Source organism: Hyla sarda, chromosome 1 (assembly GCF_029499605.1).
Source record: "Hyla sarda isolate aHylSar1 chromosome 1, aHylSar1.hap1, whole genome shotgun sequence".
NCBI classification, from domain to species: Eukaryota; Metazoa; Chordata; class Amphibia; order Anura; family Hylidae; genus Hyla; species Hyla sarda.
In genome coordinates, this window is record NC_079189.1 from 19,278,847 (window position 1) to 19,299,484 (window position 20,638).

The 20,638-nt window shown below is 44.9% G+C and overlaps 1 protein-coding gene across 1 annotated transcript in view; it reads right to left on the reverse strand.

Annotated features, from left to right (window-relative positions):
* SIGLEC1 (sialic acid binding Ig like lectin 1) overlaps positions 1 to 13,173 on the reverse strand; it is an 87,984-nt gene extending 74,811 nt beyond the window's left edge. Inside the window, exon 1 of the mRNA XM_056552918.1 lies at positions 13,146 to 13,173. The gene's annotated coding sequence lies outside the window, so the exon portion shown is untranslated. The remainder of the gene's footprint in view (positions 1 to 13,145) is intronic.
* Between the last annotated feature and the right edge of the window lie 7,465 nt (positions 13,174 to 20,638).

The following is a 20,638-nucleotide window of genomic DNA, read 5'->3' on the forward strand; positions in this document are numbered from 1 at the left end:
ATAGAGGATGTCCCCTTGTTATAGATATAGTCCTGGATATAAATAGATCATGGAGAGATCTCTGTACTGTCCCCTGATATATTTATACATAGTTATTAGGTCGCCCCTAAGCCTTCTTTTTTCTAAACAAAATGACCCTAATTCTGATAATCTTTCTGGGTACTGTAGTCCTCCCATTCCCCGTATTACTCTGGTTGCCCGTCTTTAAACCCTCTCCAGCTCCACTATATATTTCTTGTACACTGGTGCCCAGTACTGTACATAATATTCTATGTTTGGTCTGACTAGTACTGTACACAGTATTCTATGTGTGGTCTGACTAGTGATTTGTACAGCGGTAGAATTATTTCCTTGTCGTGGGCATCTATGCCCCTATTGATGCACCCCATGATTTTATTTGCCTTGGCAGCAACTGCCCGACACTGGTCCCTACAGCAAAATTTACTGTTAAATAAGACTCCTAAGTCCTTTTCCATGTCAGTCCTCCCAAGTGTTCTCCCATTTAATACATAATCCCAGCCCAGATTATTCTTCCCCATGTGCATTACCTTACATTTATCAGTGTTAAACCTCATCTGCCACTTCTCTGCTCGAACCCTCAACCTATCCAGATTAATTTGTAACAGTGCACTGTCTTCTATTGTGTTTACTGCTTTACAGAGTTTAGTATCATCTGCAAAGATTGCTACTTTACTATTCAACCCCTCTACAAGGTTTTAATAAATATATTAAATAGGACAGGACCCAAGACTGACCCCTGTGGTACCCCACTAGTTATAGTCACCCAATCAGAATAAGTACCATTAATAACCACCCTCTGTTTCCTATCATTGAGCCAGTTACTTACCCACTTACACACCGTCTCCCCCAGCCCAATCCTTCTCATTTTATGCACCAACCTTTTATGTGGCACCGTATCAAATGTTTTGTAAAAATCCAGATATACGACATCCAGCGATTGCCCTTGGTTCAGTCTGGAGCTCACCTCCTCATAAAAGCTGATCAGGTTAGTTTGACAGGACCGATCCCTCATAAATCCAGGCTGATATGGGGTTATACATTTATTTTTATCAAGATACTCCAAAATAGCATCTCTTAGAAAACCCTCAAACAATTTACATACAACGGAGGTTAAACTAACAGGTCTATAATTCCCGGGGTCACTTTTTGACGCCTTTTTAAATATTGTTACCACATTTGCCATGCGCCAGTCTGGGGGAACAGTCCCTGTTTCTATAGAGTCCCTGAATATTAAAAATAGGGGTCTATCTATTACAATACTTAATTCCTTTAGGACACAGGGGGTGAATGCCATCTGGACCTGGTGATTTGTCTATTTTGATTTTTTGTAGGCGGCACTGTACTTCTTCCTGGATTAGACAGGTGACCTGTACTTCTTCCTGGGTTAGACGGGTGACCTGTACTGGGGAGTTTCCCTTATCTCCCTGTATTTCACCTGCCATTTTATTTTCCTCGGTGAATACAGTGGAGAAGAATTTGTTTAATATATATGCTTTTTCCTGATCCCCGTTTATAATTTCTTCTTTATCATTTTTTTAAAGGGCCTACACTTTCATTTTTAACCTTTTTTCTATTTATATAGTTAAATAATATTTTGGGGTTAGTCTTACTCTCTTTGGCAATTAGTTTTTCTGTCTCTATTTTTGCAGCTTTTATCTGTTTTTTACATATTTTACATTTTTCTCTATAGCTTTTTAATGCTTCCTCACTGCCATCCTGCTTTAGTAGTTTAGATGCTTTATTTTTGTCATTTATTACCCCCTTAACATTTTTATTCATACATATTGGTTTTCTTTTTATTTCTGATCCTTTCATTTCCATAAGGTATTTACATCTTACAGTGAAAGTTTGAGATATTTTTAAAAGTCTCCCATTTAGTGTCAGTATTGTTCTTTTTGAGGACATTATCCAATTTTATAGTGTTAAGGGCTTCTCTGAGTTGATCAAACTTTGCCTTCCTAAAGTTTTATGTTTTTGTGGCCCCTCGAGAGATTCCCTTATTGAAGAACAATTTATAATGTATTATATCATGATCACTATTTCCTAGGTGTCCTTCTACCTGCACATTAGTTACTCTGTCAGGTCTGTTGGTTAATATTAAGTCCAATAGGGCGCCCCCTCTGGTCGGGCCCTGCACCATTTGGGACAGATAATTGTCTTTAGCTATAGTCAGAAACCTGTTTCCTTTATGAGATTCACAGGTCTCTGTCTCCCAGTTTATTTCAGGATAGTTAAAGTCCCTCATTATTATCACATCATTCTGATTTGCTGCCTTGTTTATTTGCCTCAGTAATTGATCGTCTGCCTCTTCCATTATGTTTGGTGGCTTATAGCAAACCCCTAATAGAATTTTTTTTTTACCCATAATGACTCCACGTTATCGTTTCCCTCCCGTATATCCTCCCGCAGTGCGGCCTTCAGATTGGACTTTACATAAAGACAAACTCCTCCCCCTTTCCATTTTGTCCGATCTTTCCTGAATAGACTGTAACCCTGTAGGTTGAACGCCCAGTCACAGCGATCATCCAACCAAGTCTCTGTTATACCCACTATGTCATAATCCTCCTCAGACATTATCAACTCCAGTTCGTCAGTTTTATTGGTCAGACTTCTGGCATTAGTCATCATGCAATTCAATGGTGTATGTTTTTTCTTCCTATGAAGCCTATCCCTATTAACTATTCTAACCCCACCCTCCGCTCCACCCCCAGGTACATCATTAAGTCCCCCCCCATTATCTTCCCCCTCTATGTTGTAGGTTCCCTCCCCCCATTCCCTAGTTTAAACACTCCTCCACCATTCTAGCCATCTTCTCCCCAAGCACAGCTGCACCCTCCCCATTGAGGTGCAGCCCGTCCCTACGGTAGAGCCGGTATCCGACAAAGAAGTCAGCCCAGTTCTCCATGAACCCAAACCCCTCCTTCCTACACCAGCTTTTGAGCCACTTGTTTACCCCCAAATCTCCCGTTGCCTCTCTGGTGTGGCTCGTGGTACAGGTAATATTTCAGAAAATACTACCATGGAGGTCCTTGCCTTAAGCTTGTGGCCTAATTGACCTGAAATCATTTTTAAGGACAGTCCACCTATCTCTTACTTTGTCATTGGTGCCAATATGTACCATGACTGCTGGGTCTTCTCCAGCTCCGCCCAGCAACCTGTCAACCTGATCCGCGATGTGCTGAACTCGAGTGCCAGGCAGACAACACACTGTTCGGCGATCCCGGTCTTTGTGACAGATCGCCCTGTCTGTCCCCCTAATAATTGAGTCCCCCACTACGAGTACCTGTCTGGCCTGCCCTGCATTCCTCCTTCCCTCCTTACTGGAGCAGACACCCCCTGGCAGTCAGAGGCAGTATCTTGCTGCAGTACAGCTAGCTCTGAAATGGCATCCCCCTCTCTTCCAACTGGGCAAATTTGTTGAGGTGTCCAGTTCAAGACTAGCCTCCCTGACACTTTTGCCTCTACCCTGTTTTCTAACTGTAACCCAGCTAACTGCCTGACTGTCCTGCCCTTCCGTCCCACTATACTCCCTCACCTCTACCCCAGAGAGTACTTGCTCAGTGAGCAGGAGACTCCTCTCCAAGTTGTCAATGCATCTCAGTGTTGCCAGTTGCTCCTCTAGATCCAGGATTTGGGCTTCCAAATGAACAACTGGCACACACCCTGCACAACAATATGCACCCTCAAACTGCTGTTCAAGGATTGCATACATTGTGCCAGATGCACACTGGACTGCCTTTTCCAACATGGAGGCCATACTAGATTTGAGGAATGCAAAAATATATATTTATAGTAAATTATAGTAAATACTATATATTTATAGTAAAACTGACATGTTATACATGTTTTTTTACCCTCGCTTTTTTTTATTGCATAGATGAATATTATACCTATCCCTTCTCTCTTGTCAGAATGTATTCCCCTCTTAAAATCAGATAAAACATGTCTTCTCCTGTACCTCATTTAAAGGGGTACTCCACTGCCCCAGCGTTCGGAACATTTTGTTCCGAACGCTGGATGCAGGCTGTGGGGGTCATGACGTCACGGCCACGCCTCTCGTGACGTCACACAACACCCCCTCAAGACAAGTCTGTGGGAGGGGGCATGTTGGCTGCTACGCCCCCTCCCATAGACTTGAATTAAGGGGGCGTGGCATGAAAGCATGAGGGGCATGGCCGTGAGGTCACGACCCCCACAGACTGCACCCAGCATTTGGAACAAAATGTTCCGAATGCTGGGGCAGTGGAGTACCCCTTTAACCCCTTAAGGACACATGACGTTCTCATACGTCTCCATTTCCGAGTCCTTAAGGACACATGACGTATGAGAACGTCATGTGTTTTACCGGCCCCCCGCAACCTGGAGCGGAGCCGGTCCCCGATGCCTGCTGAAATCGTTCAGCAGGCATCGGGGCATATCGCCCAGGGGGGTCATTATGACCCCCCATGTCGGCGATGGCCGCAGATCGCTGGACAATTCAGTCCAGCGATCTGCGGCGGATTCCGGGTCAATCGGGTCTCCAGTGACCCGGTGACCCGGAATTATTGGCTGATCGGGGCCGTCAGAGACGGCCCCGAACAGCCAGAGGCAGCAGGGGTGAGGTGGCACTGGTGCCACCTCACGATCGCCCTGATTCGTCGGCCGGATTACCGGCCGACCAATCAGGGCGCCTGCTGCGGGTGTCACTCCCGCAACCCGCTCCGCCCCTCTTCCGGAGGACGTGAGCGGGTGCGGGACGTGCACCCCGGGTGCTGGGGACCCCGATCCCCGGCGCCCCTGTTGGGATCGGGGCCCCAGGAGCAGCGGCGGCGGAGACGACGAGGGACTGACCTGTGCGGCTGGATCGTTGGAGGTGAGTGACAGCCTCCTGCTGTTGCTTAGCAACAGCTCCCAGCATGCAAAAAGGGCATGCTGGGAGCTGTAGTTATGCAACAGCAGGAGGCAGACCACCACAACTCCCAGCATGCCCTTATGGGCATGCTGGGACTTGTAGTTTTGCAACAGCTGGAGGCACATTCTTTCTATGGAAAAGTGCACCTTCAGCTGTTGTGTAACTACAACTCCCAGCTTGCACAATCAGCTAAAGTGCATGCTGGGAGTTGTAGTGGTGCATCTGGTGGTTGCATAACTACAACTCCCAGCATGCCCGTTGGCTGTCGGTGACTGCTGAGAGTTGTAGTTTTGCAACAGCTGAAGGCACACTGAGTTAAGTAGCAAACCAGTAACTACAATCCCCAGCATCCCCAGCCAAAGTAGTATGCCTCCAGCTGTTGCATAACTACAACACCCAGCATGCCCTTCCGCTGTCCGTACATGCTGGGGGTTGTAGCTTTTGCAACAGCTGAAGGCACACTGGTTGCAAAACACTGAGTTTGTTACCAAACTCGGTGTTTCACAACCTGTGTGTCTCCAGCTGTTGCAAAACTACAACTCCCAGCATCCACTGATAGACCGTACATGCTGGGAGTTGTAGTTTTGCAACAGCTGGATGTCCCCCCCCCCCCAATGTGAACGTACAGGGTACACTCACATGGGCGGAGGATTACAGTAAGTATCCGGCTGCAAGTTTGAGGTGCGGCAAAATTTCTGCCGCAGCTCAAACTGCCAGCGAGAAACGACTGTGAACCCCCCGCCCGTGCGACTGTACCCTAAAAACACTACACTACACTAACACAAAATAAAATAAAAAGTAAAAAACACTACATATACACATACCCCTACACAGCCCCCCTCCCCAATAAAAATGAAAAATGTCTGGTACGCCACTGTTTCCAAAACGGAGCCTCCAGCGGTTGCAAAACTACAACTCCCAGCATGCACTGATAGACCGTACATGCTGGGAGTTGTAGTTTTGCAACAGCTGGATGTTCCCCCCCCCCAATGTGAACGTACAGGGTACACTCACATGGGCGGAGGATTAAAGTAAGTATCCGGCTGCAAGTTTGAGCTGCGTCAAATTTTCTGCCGTAGCTCAAACTGCCAGCGAGAAACTACTGTGAACCCCCGCCCATGTGACTGTACCCTAAAAACACTACACTAACACAAAATAAAATAAAAAGTAAAAAACACTACATATACACATACCCCTACACAGCCCCCCTCCCCAATAAAAATGAAAAACGTCTGGTACGCCACTGTTTCCAAAACGGAGCCTCCAGCTGTTGCAAAACAACTACTCCCAGTATTGCCAGATAGCCACTGACTGTCCAGGCATGCTGGGAGTTTTACAACAGCTGGAGGCACCCTGTTTGGGAATCACTGGCGTAGAATTACCCTATGTCCACCCCTATGCAATCCCTAATTTAGGCCTCAAATGCGTATGGCGCTCTCACTTTGGAGCGCTGTCGTATTTCAAGGCAACAGTTTAGGGCCACATATGGGGTATCGCCGTACTCGGGAGAAATTGGGCTTCAAATTTTGGGGGGTATTTTCTGCTATTACCCTTTTAAAAAATGTAAAATTTTTGGGAAAACAAGCATTTTAGGTAAAAAAAATATATATTTTTTTTACATATGCAAAAGTCGTGAAACACCTGTAGGGTATTAAGGTTCAAATTACCCCTTGTTACGTTCCCCGAGGGGTCTAGTTTCCAAAATGGTATGCCATGTGTTTTTTTTTTGCTGTCCTGGCACCATAGGGGCTTCCTAAATGCGGCATGCCCCCAGAGCAAAATTCGCTTTCAAAAAGCCAAATGTGACTCCTTCTCTTCTGAGACCTGTAGTGCGCCAGCAGAGCACTTTTCACACCCATATGGGGTGTTTTCTGAATCGGGAGAAATTGGGCTTCAAATTTTGGGGGGTATTTTCTGCTATAACCCTTTTTAAAATTGTAAAAATTTTGGGAAGCCAAGCATTTTAGGTAAAAAAAATATATATTTTTTTACATATGCAAAAGTCGTGAAACACCTGTAGGATATTAAGGTTCACTTTACCCCTTGTTACGTTCCCTGAGGGGTCTAGTTTCCAAAATGGTATGCCATGTGTTTTTTTTTTGCTGTCCTGGCACCATAGGGGCTTCCTAAATGCGGCATGCCCCCCAAAAACCATTTGTCGCTCCTTCCCTTCTGAGCCCTCTACTGCGCCCGCTGAACAAATAACATAGACATATGAGGTATGTGCTTACTCGAGAGAAATTGGGTTTCAAATACAAGTAAAAATTTTCTCCTTTTTACCCCTTACAAAAATTCAAAAATTGGGTCTACAAGAACATGCGAGTGTAAAAAATGAAGATTTTGAATTTTCTCCTTCACTTTGCTGCTATTCCTGTGAAACACCTAAAGGGTTAATACACTTACTGAATGTTTTATTGAATACTTTAGGGGGTGTAGTTTTTATAATGGGGTCTTTTATGGGGTATTTCTAATATGAAGACCCTTCAAATCCACTTCAAAACTGAACTGGTCCCTGAAAAATAGTGAGTTTGAAAATTTTGTGAAAAATTTCAAAATTGCTACTGAACTTTGAAGCCCTCTGGTGTCTTCCAAAAGTAAAAACTCATAAATTTTATGATGCAAACATAAAGTAGACATATTGTATATGTGAACCCAAAAAAAATATATTTTGAATATCCATTTTCCTTACAAGCAGAGAGCTTCAAAGTTAGAAAAATGCAAAATTTTCATTTTTTTCATCAAATTTTGGGATTTTTCACCAAGAAAGGATGCAAGTTACCACAAAATGTTACCACTAAGTTAAAGTAGAATATGTCATGAAAAAACTATCTCGGAATCAGAATGATAACTAAAAGCATTCCAGAGTTATTAATGTTTAAAGTGACAGTGGTCAGAATTGCAAAAAACGCTCCGGTCCTTAAGGTATAAAATGGCCTGGTCCTTAAGGGGTTAAGCATCAAATTAAGACAGGCAATGCAAACCTATGGAAGAGGGAGGAGGGAGATGGGAGGGAAAGTGCCTGTGAACACAGCAGCACCACAGAGTGAGATAATACAGAAAACTGAGATAAGTCTGTATGTAAGAGACCTCCCCCAAGGGCTTTTTAGACAGTTTAGACTGCTCACTGCTGTTTTTTTTTTTTTTTTATGCCTTCCAGGCTGTATGGTTTATGTATGGAGACAAAGAAATAAAGGCTTCCCTCCTCTGTGTGTACAGTGTATGGACATTAGGCTCCACCCACAGCTTTGAAAGAACTGCAAATTATACATGAAGCCTGCAGAGCAGAAATCTGCTTAAAAATACCAGCTACAAGTTATTTAATGGCCAGAAATAGTTCTGATCTTCATGTACACACACAGAGCAACTTATCCTAAAATGTCACCTGAAAGGGCAGGTACGCTTTACTATTTTGTGAACAAAGCTTACAGGCTTTGTCTTAGCAGGTCAACACCTGTCCATATGCCCTATCAGGCTGGCCACTCGTACACCTTCAACATCAGTTGCGCAAAAACTCCCTATCCTAGTTATTTAATCAATACTATACTACGTGTTGCCCCTATTACTTTACCTGTTGTGTCCAAGTCCTCACAAAAAAACCTAAAAAATAAGGTTGTGATCCCAAAATACTAGCTAAACCCACAGTAATAGTACCCCAAATAGTACCCCAAATATATATCTTTAATGTGACAGGTTCCCTTTAAGTTCTACAGAAGGTTTTCCTAATTTAACATCAGTCACATTATGTAGACAATGACTCCAGAACCTTATTCTCACCAAAAGTTTATATATATATATATTTTTTTTTTTTTTACATGTAGGTGGTCTAGTAAGTACAGTGAAGGAAAGATTTTGACCTCCTGTTATTTTGTACATTTGCCCACTAACAAAGAAATGATCCGTCTATAACTGTATTGGTCAGTTTATTTGAACAGTGAGAGACAGAATAACAAAAAAAAAAATATTCAGATCAACTATTTGAAATAAGTTGATTTTCATTTTGAAATAAGTATTTGACCCCCTTTAAATAAGCAGGATTTCTGGCTCTTAGGTGTCTTCTACACAGGTAATAAGCTGAGATTAGGAGCACTCTCTTAGGGTGCGTTCACACTGTTACGCCTAGCGCTCCGGGTCCCCGCTCCTCCCCGGAGCGCGTACGGCGTCTCTCTCTCCGCAGCTCCCCGGTCGGTCCCGCTGACCGGGAGCGCTGCACTGTCATGGCCGTCGGGGATGCGATTCGCACAGCGGGACGCGCCCGCTCGCGAATCGCATCCCAGGTCACTTACCCGTTCCCGTCCCCTGCTGTCATGTGCTGGCGCGCGCGGCTCCGCTCTCTAGGGCGCGCGCGCGCCAGCTCCCTGAGACTTAAAGGGCCAGTGCACCAATGATTGGTGCCTGGCCCAATTAGCTTAATTGGCTTCCACCTGCTCCCTGGCTATATCTGATCTCCTCCCTTGCACTCCCTCGCCGGATCTTGTTGCCTTGTGCCAGTGAAAGCGTTTTGTGTGTCCAAAGCCTGTGTACCAGAACTTCTGCTATCCACCCTGACTACGAACCTTGCCGCCTGCCCCCGACCTTCTGCTACGTCCGACCTTGCTTCTGTCTACTCCCTTGTACCGCGCCTATCTTCAGCAGTCAGAGAGGTTGAGCCGTTGCTAGTGGATACGACCTGGTCACTACCGCCGCAGCAAGACCATCCCGCTTTGCGGCGGGCTCTGGTGAAAACCAGTAGTGACTTAGAACCGGTCCACTAGCACGGTCCTCGCCAATCCCTCTCTGGCACAGAGGATCCACCTCCTGCCAGCCGGCATCGTGACAGTAGATCCGGCCATGGATCCCGCTGAGGTCCCTCTGCCTTATATCTCTGATATCACCACGGTGGTCGCCCAGCAATCCCGACAGATCGCCCATCTAACCCACCAGCTGTCGGAAGTGTCCACCATGGTGCAGCAACTTCAGTCGCAACTTCTGCCTCTGCTACAGCAGCAACCATCTCCTCCGCCAGCTCCTGCACCCCTTCCGCAGCGAGTGGCCACTCCTAGCCTCCGCCTGTCCTTGCCGGACAAATTTAATGGGGACTCTAAGTTTTGCCGTGGCTTTCTTTCGCAATGTTCCCTGCACTTGGAGATGATGTCGGACCAGTTTCCTACTGAAAGGTCTAAGGTGGCTTTCGTAGTCAGCCTTCTGTCTGGAAAAGCCCTGTCATGGGCCACACCGCTCTGGGACCGCAATGACCCCGTCACTGCCTCTGTACACTCCTTCTTCTCGGAAATTCGAAGTGTCTTTGAGGAACCTGCCCGAGCCTCTTCTGCTGAGACTGCCCTGCTGAACCTGGTCCAGGGTAATTCTTCCGTTGGCGAGTACGCCATACAATTCCGTACTCTTGCTTCTGAACTATCCTGGAATAATGAGGCCCTCTGCGCGACCTTTAAAAAAGGCCTATCCAGCAACATTAAAGATGTTCTGGCCGCACGAGAAACTCCTGCTAACCTGCATGAACTCATTCATCTAGCCACTCGCATTGACATGCGTTTTTCTGAGAGGCATCAAGAGCTCCGCCAGGAAAAAGACTTAGATCTCTGGACACCTCTCCCACAGTCCTCATTGCAATCTGCGCCTAGGCCTCCCGCCGAGGAGGCCATGCAAGTGGATCGGTCTCGCCTGACCCTGGAAGAGAGGAATCGCCGTAAGGAAGAGAATCTTTGTCTGTACTGTGCAAGTACCGAACATTTTTTGGTGGATTGCCCTATCCGTCCTCCACGTCTGGGAAACGCACGCTCGCACCCAGCTCTCGTGGGTGTGGCGTCTCTTGATGCTAAGTCGGCTTCTCCACGTCTCACGGTGCCTGTACGGATTTCTCCTTCAGCCAGCTCTTCCCTCTCAGCCGTGGCCTGCCTGGACTCTGGTGCCTCTGGGAATTTTATTCGGGAGTCCTTGGTGAATAAATTCCGCATCCCGGTGACCCGTCTCGTCAAGCCACTCCACATTTCCGCGGTCAACGGAGCCAGGTTGGATTGCACCGTGCGTTACCGCACGGAGCCCCTCCTAATGTGCATCGGAACTCATCACGAAAAAATTGAGTTTTTGGTCCTCTCCAATTGCACTTCCGAAATTCTCCTTGGACTACCCTGGCTTCAACACCACTCCCCAACCCTGGATTGGTCCACAGGGGAGATCAAGAGCTGGGGTACCTCTTGCTTCAAGGACTGCCTTAAACCGGTTCCCAGTACTCCCTGCCGTGACCCTGTGGTTCCCCCTGTATCCGGTCTCCCTAAGGTCTTTATGGACTCTGCCTGCCTTAAGAAGTGCCTCTCCCCCCCTCCCAGTCCAGTCAGGCAAGCCTCGGTGCCTCCTCATGGCCCTCGTCCTGGTGTCACACTGCCCCGTGCCAGGCCTCGCCCTCTGCCCTCCCTCCCCATTCCCACTCCTGCTGTACTGCCTGCCGTTGAGGAATCCCTCCATCCTTTCCCGGTGTCCTCATCCCAGGGGAGGCAGTTACCGGACAAAGAGAAGGGGAGACCTAAGGGGGGGGGGGTACTGTTACGCCTAGCGCTCCGGGTCCCCGCTCCTCCCCGGAGCGCGTACGGCGTCTCTCTCTCCGCAGCGCCCCGGTCGGTCCCGCTGACCGGGAGCGCTGCACTGTCATGGCCGTCGGGGATGCGATTCGCACAGCGGGACGCGCCCGCTCGCGAATCGCATCCCAGGTCACTTACCCGTTCCCGTCCCCTGCTGTCATGTGCTGGCGCGCGCGGCTCCGCTCTCTAGGGCGCGCGCGCGCCAGCTCCCTTAGACTTAAAGGGCCAGTGCACCAATGATTGGTGCCTGGCCCAATTAGCTTAATTGGCTTCCACCTGCTCCCTGGCTATATCTGATCTCCTCCCTTGCACTCCCTCGCCGGATCTTGTTGCCTTGTGCCAGTGAAAGCGTTTTGTGTGTCCAAAGCCTGTGTACCAGAACTTCTGCTATCCACCCTGACTACGAACCTTGCCGCCTGCCCCCGACCTTCTGCTACGTCCGACCTTGCTTCTGTCTACTCCCTTGTACCGCGCCTATCTTCAGCAGTCAGAGAGGTTGAGCCGTTGCTAGTGGATACGACCTGGTCACTACTGCCGCAGCAAGACCATCCCGCTTTGCGGCGGGCTCTGGTGAAAACCAGTAGTGACTTAGAACCGGTCCACTAGCACGGTCCTCGCCAATCCCTCTCTGGCACAGAGGATCCACCTCCTGCCAGCCGGCATCGTGACACACACGTAGTAAATCTAGACTTATTCACGCCGAAAAATTTACGGGCGGAAAAAATAATGTTATTTTCGTGCGCAATTTGTGCACAATTTGCGTGGAGTTGCACGCGGAATTCAGCGTCGGAATTTCGCTAGCAGAGCATTTCCGCAGTGTGAACAGGACCGCAGAAAAAACATTAAAGTCAACGGGCAGAGGACATGTCAATTAATTTGGAGAGGAGAATTCAAGAGGAATTACTCGAGTAAATTCCTCTTGAATTACTCCGTGTGAAAGCACCCTTAAAGGGAACACTACTAGCTTTCTACCTGTTTAAAAGAGTTTGGATTCTGATAATGGTTTCTGTTGACAGGTGTCTATTATACAGGTAACAGGTTAGGATTATGAGTGTTCCCTTTAAGAGAGTGTTCCTAATCTCAGTTGTTGCAAAAGACATATGGGAGCCAGAAATCTTGCTGGTTGATAGGGGGTCAAATACTTAAAATGCAAATCAATTAATAACTTATTTGAAATGTGTTTTTCAGGATTTATTATTATTTTTTTGTTCTTGTTGTTATTCTGTCTCTCACTGTTCAAATAAACTGACGAATAAAATTGTAGACTGATCCTTTCTCTGTTAATGAGCAAACTTACAAAATCAGCACGGTATTAAATTATATGTTCCTTAACTGTGTAATGTCTTAAACATGTTTCTGTCCAGTTAAAGGAAATCTCCTAGACATGAAAGTCTCATGCACATTAAATCGTGAAAATTATTTCTTAATAACTTACAGAACTTCACTTGTAAAATATGATCCATTGAATTTCCAGGCCCAGGACATAAGGCTGCAACTACTGCTCACTTTATTTTCCTGGGAATATTTACCAAAAAGTTTCAGCTTTTAGTTTTTTTCCCTCACATTATCTCCTATGTAAATCTGAAAGTATCTTATCACCAAGTGCAAAATCTAGTCCTAAATTGTGGTACATAACACGACAATACTAATGAATAAATTACCTTGAGAAATCTCCACGTAGCCTTCCTCTGTGCTGAAATCTTCAGACTGATCCTTGAGGTTTATATATATAATGTGTAAACCTAAGGGTTCCTCTTTTTAGAAATTCTCGTCAGCAACTTTTACATTCCTTTCTCTTCTTTTTGAATAAGGAAGAACGCGAATCGAGAACGTGAAATAAAAAATCACTTAAGGAGCTAAAAAATTACGCAGAAACTTGTCTCCAATTGTTTTTCGTTTCTTAATCCTAAACAAAATTCTGGTAAATCGGTATCAACGGGACCTCCCAGTGCAGGATTCATTTAGAGCTGAGCAAACTTTTCAAAAATTGGGTTTGCCAGGCTTGACGAACTTTCAGAAAATTTTTGGACAATTGGAAATCTAGGTAATTTTAGAGGAGTTGTCTATCAGGGGCTGAAGAGGTAAATAAAAACCCCACTAATTAACATCAAACCTCATGTGAAAGCTGACAGTTCCTCCGAGACACAAAATAAAAAGGGCACCTGGGCACTGTTAAGAGAATAAATGGTCCCCACCATTACCACCTAATCATAAAGAGGTATCTGGCAGCTGGATCCGAGTTGAACGACATAGGTTTAAATGGAAACGATTTATGGAGGCCTACTGAGACTCCGTTAGCTCTGGCCTTTGAGTTGGAGCAATGAAATAAGGTGATGTTTTCATGTCGAGTAGAAAATAGTGAGGCCCTGCTCTCACCCAGACCACTGTCCCTGCTTGCTGTCAGAGAAGTCCCATGTTGCTCCAGAGGATGTAGAGAGCCTGGCCTCAGCGCAGGACCTGTGAAAAGGTGAGTAGGGATTTTTTTTTACTACCTACTGGGGCCACTACCTACCTCTGGGCATTACGTACTGGGGGCACTACCCAGCTGTGTAAACTACTTATCTGAGGGCATTACTTACCGTTAGGTACTACCTACTTTGGGCATTTACCATCTGGGGGTACTACCTACTGAGGACATTACTTACCTGGGGGCATTGCCTACAACCTACCAACTGTGGGCATTACTTACTACCTACGTATTGGGGGTATTATCTACTACCTACTTACAGGGGGCTTTACCTTCTACCTACCGGTGGGATAACCTACTACCTTCCTACTGGGGGCATTATCTACTAATTACCTACTGGGGCATTACTTATCTGGAAGCTTTACTGGGGCATTACCTACTGGGCGCATTAATTACCTACTAGGGGCTCCTAACTAATAGGGGGATAGGAAACAGGTGGAGAATGTGCTGAAAAAGTATGGGTCCAAAAATGTTTGTTGTCTGGCACATTCTGTAGAGATGAGTCATGGTTGAAATAAAGTTTCATGGATGTCTGGGCAAGACAGAGAACAACTCAAAAAAGACGCCTCCTGTGAGTCAGTAGATGTAACTGCACTGTAATCACTTTTATGGTCTGCAGCACCTGTGTAGAGCTGGCTTTATATTGGGGGATATTGATCTATGTTCACTAGTTTTTATACAGTATCAGTATGAGTGTTTTAATCCAGTTACTAAGTGGTGGTAATGGTAGTGGTCATGGTGTGGAGGTATTATTTACCCTTAGCTACTAGTATTATTTTTGGTAATATGGGTCTCAGTATACAGGATTTGGTCACTTACAGTATGATGGTAATATGTATGACGATAATATTTCCTCCTTACTTCCTGCGGGAGGCAGGTTCGGGGGCAGGCCAAAAGAGGGGATCAGTTCCCTGGCCTTGAGATTTGTATTGGGCCCTGGCCTGATAGCACCGCAAAGTGTAGACCATAGAGACAACAAGGCACAGAATGGAAGGCAAAAAACCAAAAGGTCAATAAACAGGCAGGAAACATATGAGGCAAAAGCAGATAGAAAGCTAGAGATGCAGGTATGAGCTGTAATCACAATCAATAGGCAGAAGCAGACTGAAGCCTTATAAGGAGCAGCACAGGAGGGTGCAGTCACTAAGACCGGAGACGATTGGCCCGAGTGGCCAGAGCGCAGCACTAAAATCCTAGCCAGGTGCGATCAATACAGGTGTAGTAGCAACTGAATATATATTGATGGTTTGTCACATTGCCTTTATGGTGGGCTTCATATTGTTTGATATTATGCAGTCTTGTGTTGCCATAGCTGCCAATATGGTAATGGTTCATAACAAATCCAAGGTATAGAAATTTGCAGGAATAGAATTGGAAGAGATCCCCTACAGAGGATGAAATAGACAAAAACTATTACAAAAGGAAGCTAGGTTGACCCTGAGAACTAAAGCCATGGGCCCTTTTAGGTAAAATGATAACATAGATATGGACATTTTTTGCTGTATGTTTTTACTGTTTTTATACATTAACAGGTGGCTAATATTTATATATATATGAAAACATTGTTAAAATTAGAACTGGTGTCAGACATTTCACTGATAGTTTTTTAGTACTGCTAATGTGTATTACCCCCTGACCAATTTTATGCTCCCGGTATTGACTGTACAGTCTGTGGTAGTAAATTTAAAGGAAGTCTGTTATCAGTGTCACCTGCACTAACCTGTTGGTACAGACAGGTAGTGCAGGAGACACTGATGACAAAGATATTTACCTGGTTCCAAGCTGTGGTATTCCCACAATTTTCCGCCGTTTCTTCCGTTCCGGGACGAACTTGGAGCATGGGTGGAGCTTAGTAGCATCACAGCCGCTATTTGCTAGCGGCACCCAGCGGAGAAGCAGCAAAGGTGATGTCATGAAGCTCCGCCCATGCTCCAAGTCAGCCCCCGGAACGGAAGATACGGCGAAAGATTGTGGGAGTACCGCAGCTTGGAATGGGACCAGATAAGTGTAGTTGTCATCAGTGTCACCTGCATTACCTCTCTGTACCGACAGGTTAGTCCAGGTGACACTCATGACAGATTTTCTTTAATCTATGCCATATAGTGCTTGATACCGTAAATGGTTCCCAATATGTTAAGCCGTGTTACAGCAAGCAATTATGTTTTAAATGGGAATCGGGATTACACTTAACTATTATGACACAGAGGTTAGGCCGGCAGAAAGGCGGGGGATGAAAACCCCAGCGCTGACTGATTGGTAACTTCTTGCATGTAGTAAGGGACTGGGATCATATTTTATTCCCACTCTTAACTGACGTCAGTGACACATGATCAGAGCGGTGATCATGTGACCTACAAAAACACTGATGTCAAGACCCTCTGTATGTACCCCTGTACTTTGATGGTGATGGTGGAATAAAAAGCATTTCTTATAAAGATGTGGTGAGTGCCATCTATCATTTACTTCCTATTTAGGCTAGAATTCCACTTAGGTGGACAGGAAGGCAGCTTTGAGTGTCCCACGCCAAACCTACCATCCCGTCCACCGGAGGTTCTGAGGAGGAGCTTTGAGACGTTGCAGGATTCTTTTGTTTCTGATGTTGTAATATTGCCTGAGATGCTCTATTGGGATTTGTCCTAGCACCACCACCGGTCTCGTTATCTTGATATCCTGCCGTGTTTGCCCGAGTCTCACCTGCCACGTCTAGGTGGAGTTGAGGTTGCGGTGCCACTTCGGTTCCACTGTTCGTTTTGCACTAACCAACCATTTATGATAGAAAAAAAGAATGTAAAAAATCCCTAAACAACCTGTTTGCATATACCACGTCTGGACTTTAATACGGTCTCTCAATGTTTTTTTCAATCTCTGCAATAAGTTGGATTCTCTTTGGCATTTAAAGAAATTTGACTAAAAAAGTTGCACCTTCTTCAGCATAAATATGGAGGGGCCATGGATTTGTATATGAGTTTGACTGGGGGTTTAAAGAACCAGTCCACTTGGGCACCCACTGTAACCTCATGTGAGTGCTGTGTCACAGATTGGGGGAAAAAATAAATATCTAGTAGATAATCTGTCTTTGTTTTCTATAGTAACCAATCAGAACTCAGCTTTTATTTTACAAGAGCTTGTTAAGATTTTCTATTAAAGGTGGACTTCAAATGATTTTTCTTTTTTCAAATCAACTGGTGTCATAAAGTTACACAAATTTGTAAACTGCTTCTATATAAAATCTTAAAGAGTACCTGTCATGATCTTGTAAAATGTTATAATCCTCCCAGTTCATCATGATAAACCACCCCCTGCCTTTATTTTTAGAATGTTTTTGGTTTTCTACCTTGATGTTGCTCTGTATTTTCTGCTCAGTCTCAGTCAGATTCACAGACTGGAAAGGGGCGTTCCCAAGCTGGTGTGACATAATCTGAAGCCATACAAGGGATAACTTCCTCTCTCACTCTGCTACATATAGCCCAGAGCAGTTCAGTGTGTGATTAGCTCTGACTGGATATGGCTGCACACACACCCCTCAACACTCCAGACCGCATTTCCTGATTATGGACTTCTTCCAGGCCAGCACGAGTCCAAAGTCTGTGCAAAAGATGGGGGAAAATGTGTTCTGGACAAGTAGGGAGACACCTAGTGGCAGCTTTTTTAAACACAAATTAAACATAGAAAACGTAATTTTTTTTTTTTTAAACAAAGTACATTAGAAATATTTTTTTTATTTACCATAAGGAGTGCAATTGCAAACATTAGTTTTATAGACAGTGTCCATTTAATCCTTCCAGTACTTATCAGCTGCTGTATGCGACAGAGACCACAGTACTCTCTGCTGACACCTCTGTCTGTGTCAGGTACTGTCTAGCGCAGGAGCAAATGTGCATAATGAGCCTCTCCTACTCCAGACAGTTTCTGACATGGACAAAGCTGGCAGCAGAGAGCACTGTGGTCAGACTGGAAAGAACAACACAGCTTTCTCTAAATCATACAGCAGCTGATAAGTACTGGAAGGATTAAGATTTTTAAATAGAAGGAATTTACAAATCTCTATAATTTTTGGGCACCTGTTGATTTGAAAATTTTACAGAGTACAGAGTACCCCTTTAAGATTTACAGATTTACTATTAGGGTGCGTTCACAAGTGTATATTTTTGCTGCAGATTTGCTGCTGCCGATTGACTTCAATGGGCAGCAAAATCTGCTGAAACAAATCTGCATCAGATCTGCAGCAAAAATATGCATGTGTGAACTGACCCTTAAGCATTTCTTTTTTTTTAATTATCTCCTCCATTGTATCGCTCTAGTTTGACCAATCATAGACTAAGCATTTGATGGGAGGTTCATGATATTGAGAAGGCCAATAGGAAAATCACACTCCTTACAGCATAGAGTACTATACTGTATCCCTCTAAGATCACCTTGGTGCTTAGCATCTCTTTTCTTCTTTGAATCAGCGCTATGAAGGAGGAAGCGAAGGAAGAAGTTCGAAGTTTGACAGCTGCCGACCCTCCGCTAGCCGACTCTCTCCTGTCCTGCTCAGCCATGGTGTCCAGCACTGCATTCAAGTTCACAGGACACAGCAGAGCAGAACAAGGTTAAAGTAAAGAAACATCTGTAGACTTTGCAAAGGATGCAAAAAAATAAATAAATAAAACAAAAAAATGAAAAGGGAGGTCACAGAATAATCTGGTTTTTTCTTTAAAGCGGTTCTCCACCCCTAGACATCTTATCTCCTATCCAAAGGATCGGGGATAAGATGTCTGATCGTTGGGGTCCCGTCGCTGTGGGCCCCCACAATATACCATGCAGCACCCACCTGCATCTGCTTCCGGCAGCGCTGGAGGTTCTGGCTCCCGACCACGGGAACGGAAGATTGTGACATCACGACTCCGCCCCCGTGTGATGTTAGGCCCCGCCCCCTCAATGCAAGTCTATGGGAGGGGGCGTGACATCTGTCACGCCCCCTCCCATAGGATTGCATTGAGGGGGCGGAGCGTGATGTCACATGGGGCGGAGCCGTGACATCACAATCCTCCGGCCCTGTGATCGACAGTAATCAGACCCGGAGGGAACACGCTCCGGAGACTGATTTTAACGGGGTGCGGCATGAAAGATCACGGGGGTCCCCAGCAGCTGGACCCCCGCGATCAGGCATCTTATCCCCTATCCTTTGGATAGGGGATAAGATGTCTGAGCGCCGGAGTACCCCTTTAAGGAAGACGTCATTTTGGGGAAGATATTAAAGTAGACAGACATTATTACAAAACAAAAACAAAGATTAACCACACCTCAAGAATACTACCCTAGGGTACACAGTGAATAATTGTTTGAGACATAAAGTTTTGAAAAAAAGTGCAGCTTTTATTAAAACAATAAAAACCTAAATGGTTAAAAATATCAGAGCAATGTCAATGTTATCTTAAACTGTCATTGGGCCCTAATGACAGATTTAGAAAATATGAATATATGTATAGCAACCACCTAATATAGAATAATCTATAGATGTAAAAAACAAATGCAATTTTTCAACGGCATATAATGATCCGGAGTCGACTATTAGTCCGGCACCTATGATGAATAAAAAAGGGGCTGATAGTCCGGCACTTGTAATGGAAAAGGCAAAGTCACTTGATGGACTGATGTATAGGTGTATAAAAAGCTGCCCACAGATGTTAGACAAATGCAAAGTTCAACCTCACCCTGGCTGCTGGTCCCGTACTGCGACGGGCCGATAGTTGAAATTCTTGTGTTGGCTGCAGCAATCCTGGCGTGAGAGCCTGGATGGATATGGGCTCCGGCAGGAGACTCTCTCGGGAACGGTCCGTGGTATCGGCAAATACCTGGATGTGTATCGGACCTTCGCTGGAGAGATCGTGGCTGGGTTCTGGTAGTGCAGGCAGCAGGTTGGTAATGCGCTCAGTAGGAGAGGATGTTTGATGAATGCAGCAAGTGGTGCACAAAGTTCTGGTCCGGCTTCAGTCTAGGTGGTGCGTGCAAATTGTGCTCTGTTCAGATTAGATATCAGCCTAGACGCGTTTCAGGGTGCTAAAAACGACCGCTTCCTCAGTAGGCGAATGTAGGAAATAATGAATGTGCAGCCTTTATATGGTGGGTGCACATATGTTCTTGATTAATGGGACAAAAAGAACCCGTGGAGTGAACTTGACAGCAAAAACCTGGTAAGTGGACCAACTTGGAACACTGAATTTGAATCTACTATTAAATGAATAGTTATCATCCCTTAATCTTTCTATATCTCTTAGATGTTCAGTATAAAACAGATTAGAAAATATAAATCCATATACATTTATCAGTGTTATACTAGAATTGTCAAATCTAGCTATTTTTTGGTTTCACATAGTAAAACCTTCACACAAAAGAGAACTGATGTGTTGAGGAAACAGGTGGCACTCCAACATAGGTAACGCATGGAGACATCTGAGATGTGAATTGAAGTCAAGAAGACATGTTTGTGAAAAATGTATATAAGTATGTAAATATGTTTGTAAAAGAAGAAAAATCCTGTATATAGGTGTGTGAATGAGATCAAAAGGAATGTTATGAGAAAAAAATAAATAAATAAATAAATAAATTAAAATAAAATAAAATAAAAAATAAATAAAATATAAAATAAAAAATAGATATATATAAAATAAAGCAGGGAATAAAAAATAGTAAATGATATGTAAA